This window comes from Nyctereutes procyonoides, unplaced genomic scaffold (assembly GCF_905146905.1).
Source record: "Nyctereutes procyonoides isolate TBG_1078 unplaced genomic scaffold, NYPRO_anot_genome, whole genome shotgun sequence".
Lineage (NCBI taxonomy): Eukaryota > Metazoa > Chordata > Mammalia > Carnivora > Canidae > Nyctereutes > Nyctereutes procyonoides.
Window position 1 is genome coordinate 5,675,843 of NW_026575146.1, and position 14,462 is coordinate 5,690,304.

Genomic DNA, 14,462 nt, shown 5'->3' on the forward strand with positions numbered 1-14,462 from the left:
CTCTGTAGCTTTCCCTTGAACGTGTTTGCAGCAGTCTGGTGCTTTGCTTTCCAGGCCCAACCAAATTTCCCCTTTATGGATATTCACACTGCATTTCTCTGGGGAGCACTCATATTTCATGGGGGTGCAATCTTTAGTCATGGTATCTCCCATGCCTCTCTGAGTGGTGAGGATGGCTCATGCCAGGTTATTCAGCCTCTATGACCACAGAACTGGGCCCTGGAGTTGAAGATCAGAGACCTCAGAGGGTTGAACTGTCTGAATGTGGTTGCCCAGGAAGCTTGGCAATTCTAGGGTTCTTGGAAGAACCCTAGGCCTTCTTGTCCTTTCCAAAGCTTGTTCAGCCGTTCTTTTATTTGATTCCTTATGCCACTGGCCAAATATCTTTTTTCAGGTACCCCAAATATTCAAAAACTAAAGACTCCCATTTTGAACTTCCAAATTAAGCAATAAAAATTGGTATGCACGGGCAAAGCTAAAGCTACGACTTGGGCCCCAGTCCCCCTTGGACAGAGCCCACGCATCTCCAGCCACTCTCAGCCCTTCGTTTGAATTAGGCTGATGTCGAAGGGCGCAAATGCCTCCTGGGCATTCCCAACTGATGGTGAATGTATAGTCACTAGATTCATTCTGGACTGGAAGGAAAGCCAAACTTAAGATAAATTGGCTAATGAGGATCCACACGTGGGTTATGAAGAGCTGACTGTGATCCCTGAGGTATCCTAGGGATCATCAGCAATTTGAAAATATATGTTGTAAGTCTGCCTTTAAGGTGCAACGGGAGATGCAACATAGTGGGTATAAAACACCTGACACAGAGATGTTAATCTCGCCAGGAAAACAGGTCATATGAGATACGGAGAGGGCCGAGAATAAGGAGACAGTGGCTCTGCGATGCAAACAAAGCAAAACAACAAACAACTGGACCAGCCAAGAAGAGTTGTGTCTCTACTGTCCTGGGAGTATGTCCTGGGAGTAGGCTTTGGCGCATCCACTCCCTCTGTGATTTTGGAGGATTCCTGCTGGCGTGTGCAGTGGCTAGCAGGAAGTGCCCCTCAGCCCCCTCCCTGCCCACAGTGTGGGACACAACTCAGGCTGGACAAGCCACCAGATGCTCCACCTGCGTCAGGATCTAGACCAACCAATGCCAGGGTGTGAGAACAAATGAGGCTCGTGCACGGTGTCTGCGGCGGGTGTTCCCGGCCTTGAGGCCTGTGCCCGAAGTCCCACCGTGGCCTCCTGCTTTTCCAGCTGCGGCACCTACCTCGGTTCCAGTCTCTCTGCTGGTCGGCGGGTCTCCTGCTGACCCTCTGGGGCCCGTGACTCTGTCTCCTGAAGCTGTGTGCTGTTGCTCTACCAAAAATACTGACTTCCGTTAAGCTTAAAAATAAAGCTGCTAGCAATGTCACCAGCAAAAGATGGGTTTACTTGGGAAGAGCAGAGAACTGCAGTGCAGGACAAACACGCTGGGACAAACCACAGAGAAGCCCGCAGTGGAAAGGAGGTGCGTGCTCTCTTCTAGAAAAAGCAGACGGTCCGGGAGGCTGTTAAGAGCAAAGAGTTCATCCGCGTAAACTGGGCTCCTGTTGCCCACCCCCCCCCATCTCTACAGATGCTGCCGTTCAGTGTTCCTCCTCTCCTTGCCCTTTGTTCCAGAACATCAGACTTCCAGGGTCTGACCAGGCTCTTTTCTCTCCCATGGTGATCTCCTCTCTGTGGTTTACTTTTTACCAAGAAAAGCCCACTTGGAGTAAAAGAAGTGATCCTAAACAGCTACCATTTCAGAAGAAATATAATGCTTTTAACTAAGGGGATGATGCTTGCAACAAAAACGAACTACATGTCAAGACATGGTCCCAGCTATTTGCTATTAGTTTGTTAGGCTAGCCATGCCTCGTCCAGCACCATCTCATTTATGACATTATGCTGGCTTCCAGTGGGTTCCAGAATAAAATCAAAGAATAAAAATCAGAGGCTGTGCTCTGCTGTGGAGGCAGCATATCATTTGTATAATTTCTATAAGAATATCCCATATTGATCCCTGGGTGGCACAGTGGTTTAGTGCCTGCCTTTGGCCCAGGGCGCGATCCTGGAGACCTGGGATCGAATCCCACGTCGGGCTCCCGGTGCATGGAGCCTGCTTATCCCTCTGCCTGAGTCTCTGCCTCTCTCTCTGTGTGTGACTATCATAAATAAATAAAAATTAAAAAAAAAAGAATATCCCATATTTTATTCTTAGGGAGTCAATTCTGTAGTTTCTGGAAAACTGGAAGGCTGCCACTCAAAATGCCCTCTGGTCCCTCACTGGTCCACTCAAGCATGTGACACATATTGTCCTCTGGTAGAAAGCAAGAGGAGGGTGTAGGATCAGCTGCGAATTGGACAAAGCACCATACTGAGTGCTTGGGGCAATTTACATTATCATTCAGTCAACTCCAAGTGGTCATTTATTATCATCTTTATTTCGCCAAAGGTAAGCTCCATGACGGCGGGGACTTTGTTTTACTTCTGTATCCCCAGCATCCAGCACAGTACCTGATACGTGGGGCTGAACAAATACATCCTGAATAACAAGGCTCAGAGAAGTTAAGATACTTTTCCAGACTGATGCAGCCGGGCAGTACCAGGAATGAACACAAATCTCAGAGTATGGTCATTATCTCCAGCAACAAGTCCCCCCTGAAAGCTGCACGTTCAATTCCCTTCACAAATCGACCTCTTAACCTCAGTACATCCCAATTTTCAGGTACTCAGTTCAAAATCCTTGGCCATCCTTGACCTCTTTTTTCTCCCAGCCTCCACCTACGGCCAGTCAGGAAATCCCGCTGCCTCTGCTTTCACCGCCTCTCCAGAAGCTGGCCACGTGTCACCACCTCCGCTGCTACCTCACCGTTCGAGACACAGCCACCAGCACCTCTGGCGGGTAGTTCCCCAGCCTCTGGCTTTCCTCCCTCCATCACCACCTTCCCTGCTATCTAGCTCACAGCGCTGCCCGAGTGACTGCTGGCCTGAATGTTTGTGCTCCTCAAAACTCCATGGTTTTAGGAGAAGGGGCCTTTGGGAGGTGATTAGGTTTAGATGAGAGGATGAAGGGAAGCCCCCGGGTGGGCTAAGTGCCCTTATAAGAAGAGGAAGACACTCCAGGGCTTCATCTCTCTGCCATGTGAGGACACAGTGAGACGGCTGTCCTCTACAAGCCAAGGAGAGGCTTCTCACCAGACACTGAACTCTGCTGGACTTTGATCCTAGACTTTCCAGCCTCCAGAATGGTAAGAAAACTAATTTCTGTTGTTTAAGCCTCTCAGTCTACAATGTTTTTTTTTTTAAAAGGATTTATTTTATTTATTTGAGAGAGAGTATGTGATCGGGGAAGAGAGACTCCCAAGCAGACTCTGTGCTGAGCATGGAGCCTGATGCTGGGCTCCATCTCATGACCCTGAGATCATGACCTGAGCCGACATCAAGAGTCGGACACTTAACTGACTGAGCCACCCAGGGGCCCTGATGGTGTTTTATTTTAGCAGCCTGAACAGACTAAGACCCTGTTAGAACATAAGGCAGATCGGTCATTCCTCTGCTCAAAACCCTCTAGTGGCTTCTTTCTTTAAGAGTCAAGGATAGACTCTTCACAGTGGCCTGCAGGGTTCTATGGAATCAACCCCTCTTTCCTATCTGGTCCACCCAACCCCGCCATCATACCCTCCCAGCTGGCTAAGTCACCAACACAAGCCTTCTTACTTGTCCTCAAATCTGTCAGTCAGGCTTGTGCTTTGGGTCTTCGTGGGTGCTTTCCTCCATCTGGAATGACGGTAGAGCCAGCCCCCCGCCCCCCCCCCCAGCCAAATCTGAATGACTGCCTCCCCCCACCTTTGTCCTCCAGGTCTCTGCTCCAGCTGACTGGCCAGAGCCCGGTCCTGACTCCATCACCGTAGCCTTCACCATTGCTACCACTCCTGATCGCCTCTGCTCTGTCTTCAGCGGTAGCATGGATCATTTTCTGACATATTACTTACTTTCTTCTCTATGTTGCTTATCACCTGTCCCCTCCTGCTACAGTGTAAGGCCCAGGAATGCACAGGTTTGCTCTCTAACCAGTCTGAACCTCTGCACTCGACACATTTGTATTTGTTGAATGAGTGTCTGTGAATCACAAGTTCTTGAATCCTCAATGTCAAAACCCAGAGGATCTATTTCAAACCTCCCAGTTTATAGGTGAGGAGACAGGACCCCGAGAGGTGACAGGAGCGGCTGAGGTCACACACAGATGGCTGGTGACAGTAAGTCGGTAAAGCGGCCGATCTTCTCCACCTGTCAAAGGCTTAGCCAAACTGTGGAAGGAGCCTCGGTGTCCATCGCAAGATGAGTGGATAAAGAAGCTGTGGTCTATGTATACAATGGAATATTCCTCAGCCATTAGAAACGACAAATACCCACCATTTGCTTCGACGTGGATGGACCTGGAGGGTATTATGCTGAGTGAAGTAAGTCAATCGGAGAAGGACAAACAGTGTATGTTCTCATTCATTTGGGAATATGAATAATAGTGAAAGGGAATATAAGGGGAAAGGAGAGAAAATGAGTGAAAATATCAGTGAGGGAGATACGACAGGAGAGACTCCTAACTCTGGGAAACCAACAAGGGGTAGTAGAAGGGATGGTGGGCGGGGGGTGGGGGTGACTGGGTAATGGGCACTGAGGGGGGCACTTGGCGGGATGAGCACTGGGTGTTATGCCATATGTTGGCAAATTGAACTCCAATTAAAAAAAAAAAAAAAAGGCTTCACCGGGGCCTGTGAGCAGCCGCGAAGGCAAGGACCCCGGACCACAGCCGAAGCAGGAGCAGTCGCTGCGGCGTGCGGCCACCAGGGGGCACTCGTGCGCCAGGCTGAGCCGCACCGGACCCCGGGGAGCGAGCGCCCGCCCAGCGCCGCTGGAGGGAGCAGCGGGGCTCGGCGGCGGGAGGTGCAGCAGCGTTTCCACCGCTGTCCTGCTCGCCAGACGCCTGGCGCCTTCCAGCCGAGGGCGCATCGGAGACACCCCGTGGCGCTCCTGGCTCCCGCCTTTCACTCCTTGACTCCCGGGGCGGGGCGCCTGCCCCCCGGGTGCACCTGCCCCCCGGGTGCACCTGCCCCCCCGGGCTGCACCTGCCCCCCGGGCTGCACCTGCCCCCCGGGCTGCACCTGCCCTCCGGGTGCACCTGCCCCCCGGGCTGCACCTGCCCCCCCGGGTGCACCTGCCCCCCGGGCTGCACCTGCCCCCCGGGTGCACCTGCCCCGCCAAGCGCCTTCCCGCCGCCCGGAGCAGGCTCGGGAAGGACGCGTCGGGTGACCCGAAAGCGAAGCCCCAAACCTCAGGTGTCGATGAGGTGGGACACCAGACTCTCGCTGTTTGAATGGCATTTCATCCCCGCCAATGAAGAGCCCAGAGCAGCCCCAGATTGCAAGAGCCGCCGCGACCTCCCCTCCCCCGCGGACGCGCTGAACTTCCCGGCGCCGAAGCATCCGGCCTGCACGCTCCGTGGCCGCCGCGATCCCCGTTCACAGCCCCTGGGCCTCACACAGGGGTAGGCCCGGAGCGGAGCGCTGGCCTTGAGCAGTTTGATCCCCACGCCCTTTGGCTTTAACCGCTGCCGAATATTCCCGAATATTCCCTGGTCTCGGCCTGAGCAGCATATTGAAATCACCTGGACTATCAGCCTGGGTTCAACAGAGCAGCAGAACCGGTGGGAGATGCATCTTAAGGGCACAGATGAGCTTTTGTGATGTGGGGCCTGGCCAGGCAAGCCTGAACCCAGAGGACGGGATGCCAGGGAGGCCCGGCGGCAGCTGCTGTCTGCAGGCCGGGGCGTCCGCCTCACCAGGAATCCTCCGCTCTGCTCTTGAGGCCTTTCAACACACCGGACCAGGCCCACCCAGATCAGACTCCCTTAAAGTCAACGGATCATGGACTAGAATCACAGCCACAAATACCTTCGCAGCTAGTGTTTAATTGACTAACCGGGGACTGTAGCTGTCTTCATGAATTCCGGCTGTTATAACACAATGCCACAGACTTGGGTGGTTTAGCAACAACCGAAATCTTATTTCTCACAGTTCTGGAGGCTGGAAGCCTGAGATCAGAGGGCCAGCGCAGTCAGGTTCTGGTCAGAGTCCTCTTCCAGGTTGCAGACTACCGACTTCTCACTGTATTCTTGGGGAAAGAGAGAAGCAGCAAGCTGTCCTCATGTCTTATAAAGACACTAATCCCATTCCTGAGGGCTCCAGTCTCAGGACTAATCTACACCTAATTACCCCTAAAAGCCCCACCTCCTGATACCAACATACTGCGGGGCAGGGTGGGGGGTAAGGTCCTGACATAATGAATTTTGGGGAGAACACAGTATAACAATAGCCCAGCCAAGCTGACCCGTTAAAAACACACCACTATGCCTCAAAAGCTTTTGAAAAGTAGGTCTTTGGGGCCCCACCCCAAACCGGTTGAATCTGCATCTCGTGGGATAGAAGATGGACATTCATTTTCTTTCCTTGTTTTAAAGTTCTCCCCATAATACTCTGACACAGAGTGAGAGTTAAGAACCACGAGTACCATCAGTGAGATGAGGGCCTTCAGAATTTGAACAGAACCACCAGTACTTGGTTTTCTGTGTTGGGATCACCATAGAGAAGACAGTGACCAGCCTGGAGGGAGCACATGCTGGCTCTGTGTTTGCTCTGTGACCCTGGGTGGGTGCCTCCAGTACTCAGCCTTGGTGTCATCACCTGGGAAAAGAGGAGAATGGGAGAAAAGGCCCAGATCGCCCCACTAACCTTTACCCAAATGCCATTCCCCTTCTTATGCCAAAATCTTAGATTTGTTTGGCCTCCCTATTCCCAGCCCCAGGAGATGACTCCTGATTGGCTCAGAACAATTTTCTTCTTCTTTGGGCCCTCCCTTCAATAGCTTCCCTTGCAGCCACTTCTGGGCAATGAGATACAGGAGAAGTTGATTATGGTCTTTGGGGTAATATTTCCCTCACCAATGAGGGCAAGACCCTCCTTCTGCTCTTTGGTCATAAAGGGGTGAGAGCGTGACATGATGGCACCCCATGTGACACCAGTCAAGGGACAAAAGCCCACCTGCGGGGGGGGGGTCAGAAGGGTAGATAAAAGCTTGGGTCCTTCGTGCCCTCAAACCAGAGCACCACTTTCTACCAGTGATTATAAAATATTTGCTGAGAACACCTTCCCTGATTAGCAGTAGTCCAAGTTTGGGGGAAAGAGAAAGCTTCTGCAGCCATCTCATTCCAGGGACTTGGTATTGGTGAAGCAGACAGTGAGATTTTGGAGACAGAAAAGCCTCAGCTCAGTAATCCTGAGTAATCCTGACTAATCCTCCACAAGTAGAATGCCTCTTATTTACCACAAGCTCTTTCAGGACATAGCAATCAATCCTGAAAGTAGCATTCAAGACCCTCCACAAATACAGCTATTCCCTACTCGAGTCAGAGGTGCCGTACAGCTTCAATGAAATGTCTCTGGAATATTCCATAGTGATCCCCATGTTCATCTTGGCTTGAATTTCTTCCCCAGTTTAGAATCCTCTCTGCCCACCCTTCTTTCTCTGTCTGAATCCCACCATTTTAGGTCTAATCCCCTCCAGAAAGATGTGAATAACTTGTCTACACTACCCCCTTTCTGACAAACCTGTCTTAGTGCCCTTTGCTAGAGCATTTGACCTCACAGTCAAACAAGAGCCCTGAGGGAGGTCTCTGGATGCCTACCAAACCCACAAAGCATCTTGTTTCCTTTTATTTCTTTCCCCAATTTTATTGAGACATTACTGACATACAACATTGTATTAGTCTAAGTGTACAGCATAATGATGTGATACATGTATATACTGCAAAATGATCACAATAACTCTAATTAGTGTCTCTTACTTCACACAGTTATGAACGCTTTTCCTTTGTGAGACTTTTAAGACCTACTCTCTTAGAAAGTTTTAAAGATACATAATACTATTGTTCGCTATAATCATCATCGGGTTGTACGTCATGTCCCCAGAACTTATTTATCTCAGGATAAATAAGTTTATACTTTTTGACCCCCTCTACCTAATTCACCCACCCTTACATCCTGCCTCTGGCAACTACCAATCTGGTCTCTATTTTTGTGTGTTTGGTTTATTTATTTATTTATTAATGATTTATTTATTTATTTATTTATTTATTTATTTATTTATTTAAGATCTATTTATTTATTTATTCATGAGAGACAGAGAGAGAGGCAGAGACACAAGCAGAGGGAGAAGCAGGCTCCATGCAGGGAGCCCGATGGGGGACTCGACCCTAGGAGTCCAAATCATGCCCTGGGCCAAAGGCAGGCGCGAAAGCACTGAGCCACCCAGTCACCCCAAGAGTTTGGTTTTCTAGATTCCACAGGTGTCATCATACAGTATTTGTCTTTCTCTGTCTGGCTTATTTCATTTAGTGTAATGCTTTTGAGTTTCATCCATAATGTCACAAATAGCAAGATTTCCTCCTTTTTTTCATGGCTCAATAGATTTCCATATATATATATATATATATTCTTTATCCCTTCATATGTCTATGAACATTTAGGTTGCTTCCATATCTTTATTGTAAATACATAATACTGCAGTGAACAAAGGAGTATATATATCTTTTCAGGATAGTGATTAAATTTCCTTCAGATATATACCCAGAAAAAGAACTGCTAGATCTTATCATAGTCATTTCCTCCTTTATTCCTTCCTAATAAATCAATTCCTCTTAAATCAATTCAAAGCCATGTTTGGAAGTTCCACAAAGTGGCTAAAGTTCTGTTCAATGAGATTTTGTGATCTCTCACGCATGCTGCTCAGTTTCCTTAAACTCGTCATTCATCTGAAGGACCAGGAATAGAAGGAAGAGAATACTGCTAACAGCTTCAAGGTTGTTCCATCTCTGACAATAACTACCCAGTTTGATCTCCTTTACCAATGTGGGATGGTCTTTTTCTATTAATTTTTTAAAGATTTTATTTATTTATTTGAGAGGAAGAGAGAACACAAGCAGAGGGTGGGAGGAACAGAGGGAGGGAGAAGTAGACCCCAGGATCATGACGTGAGGAAGTCAGGTGCTTCACCTACTGAGCCCACCTAGCACCCCTTTTTCTCTATTAAATTTCATTTCTTTATTTTGCATTTGCCTGAATTAGGGCATCCTGTATCTCTTCCTGAGATATGCCTGAAAACCTTGCTGGAGCATCCCAGGATGTATTCAATCCCAGGAGGTGTGTCTTGCTTCCAAAAGGTAGGCTAGGATAGAGCCAGAGAAGCAGGCAAAGATGAATGTGCTCCAACTTTCTGCCATCATAATTTCTTGTGCTCTAAGGTAACTGTTGAAAACTCCGTCTTTATGGTTCAGTATGTCCTTGCTTTTACCACTCCAATTGAACTCAAAAGCCAAAGTGATATTTTATTTTGAGGGAGGACAAAGGAATCCCAATCTCTCCAGTTATGTCTGTTTGAGGCTTAAAGCCCCCAGACGGGGTTTACAGTCAGCCCTATGTGATGCTCTCTTTGGTTAGTTTTATTGGGGGGCACTTGGAGGCTTAGTCACACAATCAGCCCAAACCAGCCCCCAAATGGACCTTCTAGGGGGACATTGGGCCCAGGTCATCATCTGGACTCATTCTTCCCCAGAACTGGGCTCCTTGTTGGGCAACCTTGGCATCCGTTCCTGTGTGACTCATCTTTGCGGGAGTCCTATCACACCGCATTCTCAAAAGGGAAGGAGATAGGAGACTATATCTCTTTCTTTCCGAGGTGGCAACTTGGTCCCTATTCAGATTGACCCACATCCCTCTAAGTGATCACTCTGCCTATGAATGGAAATAGGAAGACTGAGTTGTTCAGGAGGCAAATGCCTCACGACCATCAGTGACTACTTGCCTTACAACAGAGTCTCTGGGTGGTGCCACTCTGGTGCACCCACCTAGGCAGAGAACTAGCTCATCCTTTTCCTTTCAACTGCTGCTTTAAGTGAGATTAATTTCAGTCCTTTCCCCATTGCCTGGTGTCACTCCTCACTCAGCTTCCAGAACCCTCCTCTGGGCTTCTATGGTAGGTGCCAAATGGAAAGTCTCTTTCTGGGTGGTGTTTCTGGGGCAGTGGGCAACCGTAGGATTGCAGGGGAGGAGGAGAGATTAGATACTGCCCTACACCTGGTACCTAAGCCTTTGGTAAGAAGGTCTCCCTTTCTCCAGGTTCAGGTTCATTGACTCAGAAGTGCTGGCTGCTTCCCTAACAGACCAAGTGCGTGTCCGGGGCCTCCTCAGGAAAGATAGAGGCCCCACACCTGAGAGCTGCTGAACCCTGCAGTGGTTTGCAGAGCAGATTTGGGGCCTTTCCATCGGACACAGGGACAGTATGTGAATTTCTTCCATTCTCCTAGGGGAAGTTTCCAAAAGTTTTCCAAGAGCCTTTTGAGCTGTGGTCTAAATCCAGGGCCTTGGCACCACTCCAGGGAGGAACCTCATTTACTTTGGCACCTGGCCGCTTCCTATTCCATCACAGACTCAGAAAGTATGGAATCAGGCTCTGCTGGGAGGCACATGGAGACTGTGGCTGCCCAAGCCCTCAGGGACCTCCCATTCTCACCCCACTGTTGGCTTTGAGGTTTAAGGGAGTTGTGCACAAAAGAATGTTTGATGAAGAGTTCATGCTTGTTGGATCGTGGACGATTTTACAAATACTCACATTTTCCTTGCAGATATTTTCCCCCTCCAAGACTAGAGAAAATGTATAGTGTTCATTTTGGAGGATCTATTCAAGAGGCTTATCAGGAATGATTTTCACAATCAAGAAATCAATTTTTTTTTTCATCAGACTCATGGGTAACACAGTCTTGTGAGGCCAAGTGTATGCCTGATGCAGGAATGCTGGTTTTGCCCCTAACATTCTCAAAATGTACAAATTGGACAATTAATTTACTCTTTTATTTTTGGCAGGGGTAGGTAAGGAGGGCTTGCCAGTTCCCATTACTTTACCGCAGGCACTCCCAGAAACATATTAATTACTTGAGTGTCAGGAAGGCCACCAATTGTGCACCAATGCTTGGGCTCTCAGCTCCAGCTTCTTGCTCCCACTTTTCCACCAGTGGGTCATCATTTCAAAGAGATCTTAGAGCCTCCCCTCCATCAGCATGCATGGAAACACCACCGTGGTTCACCAGAGACCTCATTCCTGCCTCATCCTGCCCAATGTCCCCAGGAAGCAGGATGCTAAAGCCCACTAGTGCTGGCATTGCCTCTTGGCATTTGCCCAACCCGTTGAGCTGTGACTGTGGTGCTCAGTTCCACTTTCCCCTGCTCATCCCCAGATAGTAATTAGTTCATGTCTTTCAGAGGGATGGTGACCAGAATTAGTTTTCCACTTTGACTGCCTTATGGAATTTTATAAACAGTTTTATTCTCGTTTTTTATGTCTTGGTGTTTTTGTTGGCTTTGGCAGGGAATAGGCCTGAGGTCAAGGTGTGTTAGAAGTGGGAGGGGTGGAAATCGAGTGCATTCTCAAGGGGTCATGACCAGAAATTCTGTCCCCATTCTCTCCTCTTGATTTGATATGTGTTGCTTATATTTCTGTTTAGGGTAAAACCACTAAAAAGAAAAGTAACCCGGAGTTTAGAAGGTTTTATTTTCATAGTTTAAAATAAAGCACTTTGTTAGGGGTGCCTGGCTGGCTCAGTTGGAGGAAGCATGGGACTCAATTTTGGGATTGTGAGTTTGCACCCCACATTGAGTGTAGAGATTATAAATAAACTTAAAAAAATTTTAAAGTAAAGCATTCTGATGGTCATTTTTCCTTTGTGTGTGTGTGTGTGGTAAAAGCGTTTACTTGGAATGCCTATATGCATCCCCCCCCAGTTTATTAAGAGATAATTGACATAAAACATTACCATAGTTTTAGGTATACAACATGAGGATTTGATATTTATATATATTGTGAAATGATCTCCGTAGTAAGTTTATTTAACATCCACCACCTCACATAGTTGCATTTTGTCTGGTGATGAGAACTTTTAATATCTACTCTTTAGCAACTTTTTTTTTTTTTTAAGTAGACTCTGTGCCCAGCATGGAGCCCAGCACAGGGCTTGAACTCACAACCCTGAGATCAAGACTTGAGCTGAGATGAAGAGTCAGACACTTAACTAAGCCACCCAGGCACCCCATCTCTTAACAACTTTCAAATTGTGTCATTTTTTAAAAATGGAGTTTTTAATGGAGTGAATGGGCCCTCTCCCCTCCCTGCTCCAATGGTGCCAGGTTCACTTCTGGGCTCATCTAGTTATCACACGACACTGTCGCTGTTTGCCTACTTGTCTGTTTCTCTCACTAGACTGAGTTCCCTGAGGCCCGGAATACTTCATCATTATTTTCCCAGCATCCAGCACAGTGCCTGGCACACACCGGGGCTCAATAGACATTTGTTGGATGAAGAGAACACACCAATAAATATGCCAGCACCTTTTTTCTCCCTTTTTATTTATTTATTTTTTTCATTTTTTAGGAGACTGCCGCAAGGCAGTGGAATTGGGCAGGAAGCAAACGTGCAGCCTCCTGGATGTTAGGTCTACGTGCCAGCCTGTACTGGCCAGTGTGGGCCACTCTGCCCTATCTTCTGGGCCTGGTTATAGTTTAGGACTTCCGTTTCCAGAATGTATGACACAATGAGAGAAGCCAGCCTTGTCTTCATCCTCGTTGGCCAAGTGGTCAGTGGGTCAGTTGTCCTATCCAGTGCCACCCATGCAACTGTGGAAGGAGCCTCGGTGTCCATCGAAAGATGAATGGATAAAGAAGCTGTGGTTTATGTATACAATGGAATATTCCTCAGCCATTAGAAACGACAAATACCCACCATTTGCTTGGACGTGGATGGAACTGGAGGGTATTATGCTGAGTGAAGTAAGTCAATCGGAGAAGGACAAACAGTGTATGTTCTCATTCATTTGGGGAATATAAATAATAGTGAAAGGGAATATAAGGGAAGGGAGAAGAAATGTGTGGGAAATATCAGAAAGGGAGACAGAACATAAAGACTCCTGACTCTGGGAAACGAACTAGGGGTGGTGGAAGGGGAGGAGGGCGGGGGGTGGGGGTGAATGGGTGACAGGCACTGGGGGGGGGACTTGATAGGATGAGCACTGGGTGTTATTCTGTATGTTGGTTAATTGAACACCAATAAAAAATAAATTTATTATAAAATTTTTTTATAATCAGAAAAATCAATGTTTATTTAAATTATAAGCTTAGGTACTAACTTACATAATAAATAAAAAGTATATTACTTCAGAAAAATTAAATAACATATGCCTTTCTTTCCTAGAAATATTAACTTATAAAATTTTCACAATTATACAATTTCAGAATAAATACTTCTAAGTTATGAGAATCAAATAGGACTGAGAAATGCAACACTTCCAATCATCTAAGGTATGGTTATAATCCACACATTGGGCCACAGAGAGCTGAGCTGATTACTAGTATTCTTGGAGGGTAAAGTCACAGACAGAAAGGCAAGATTGGAGGTGGTAATTCAAGGGCTGTGATGAACAAGCAGATTCTCTTGATCAGTAACTCATATTGCACCAAAACCAAGGTTTTTGATGTTCTTTTCAAGAGGTAACCAGTAGTTCCTGTGTCTTGCCCTATCAGCCCATTGCAGTACATGGCATGTCGCTCAAACTTTGTGTTTCCTCCTTGACTGACTCACTTGGCCTGGGTGGGAGCAGAGCCACATGACCCCTCCACTAAAAATGAAGAAGTATGTCATTGTGTTCTCGGGGCGTGAGCACTGTGAAGCTGGGAACTTCCCTCTTCCCCACTTTTAAGGTCACATGCATTTGTGTTTTGCATACGTTCCTGGGCAGGAGGCAGTAACCACAGTGGGGCTGAGGCCCAAGGAGCAGCAGAGGCCTTCGGGGGTGGCTCATGCAGAGATGTGTCTAAACTCTATGACAGTACTGTGTGTGCATCGAATGTTGACCCTTGGGTTGGGTGATTCGAGCCCCAGGCAAAAATACCTGCCTGATGTGTAGTGAGATCTAGGCCAACCTCAGTGCTAATCCTGGAATTTCCCCTATCAATGGGGTTCTGAACTCAGAGCCTCCCCAAACTTAAATAAAAGAATGCCATCTTTCTTTCCCCCAAAAACCTGCCCCTCAAATTTAGTATTTTCTTCGATTATGAATGTAAGCAGCAGCAGCAGCCGTAATAACACCAACTGAAAGAGACTATTTTCAGACTACTTCAGTGTTTAGAGGGATCCCACAATGTCATTTCCAGTCACTGCTACTTAGAAATCATGTAGCTCTTAGACCCAATAGGAGATCTTGTTTTTTTTTTTTAACACATTAATAAAGAAGCATTTGATGTATTTGTCAGGGTTCTCCAGAGAATCAAAACTAATGACTTATTATG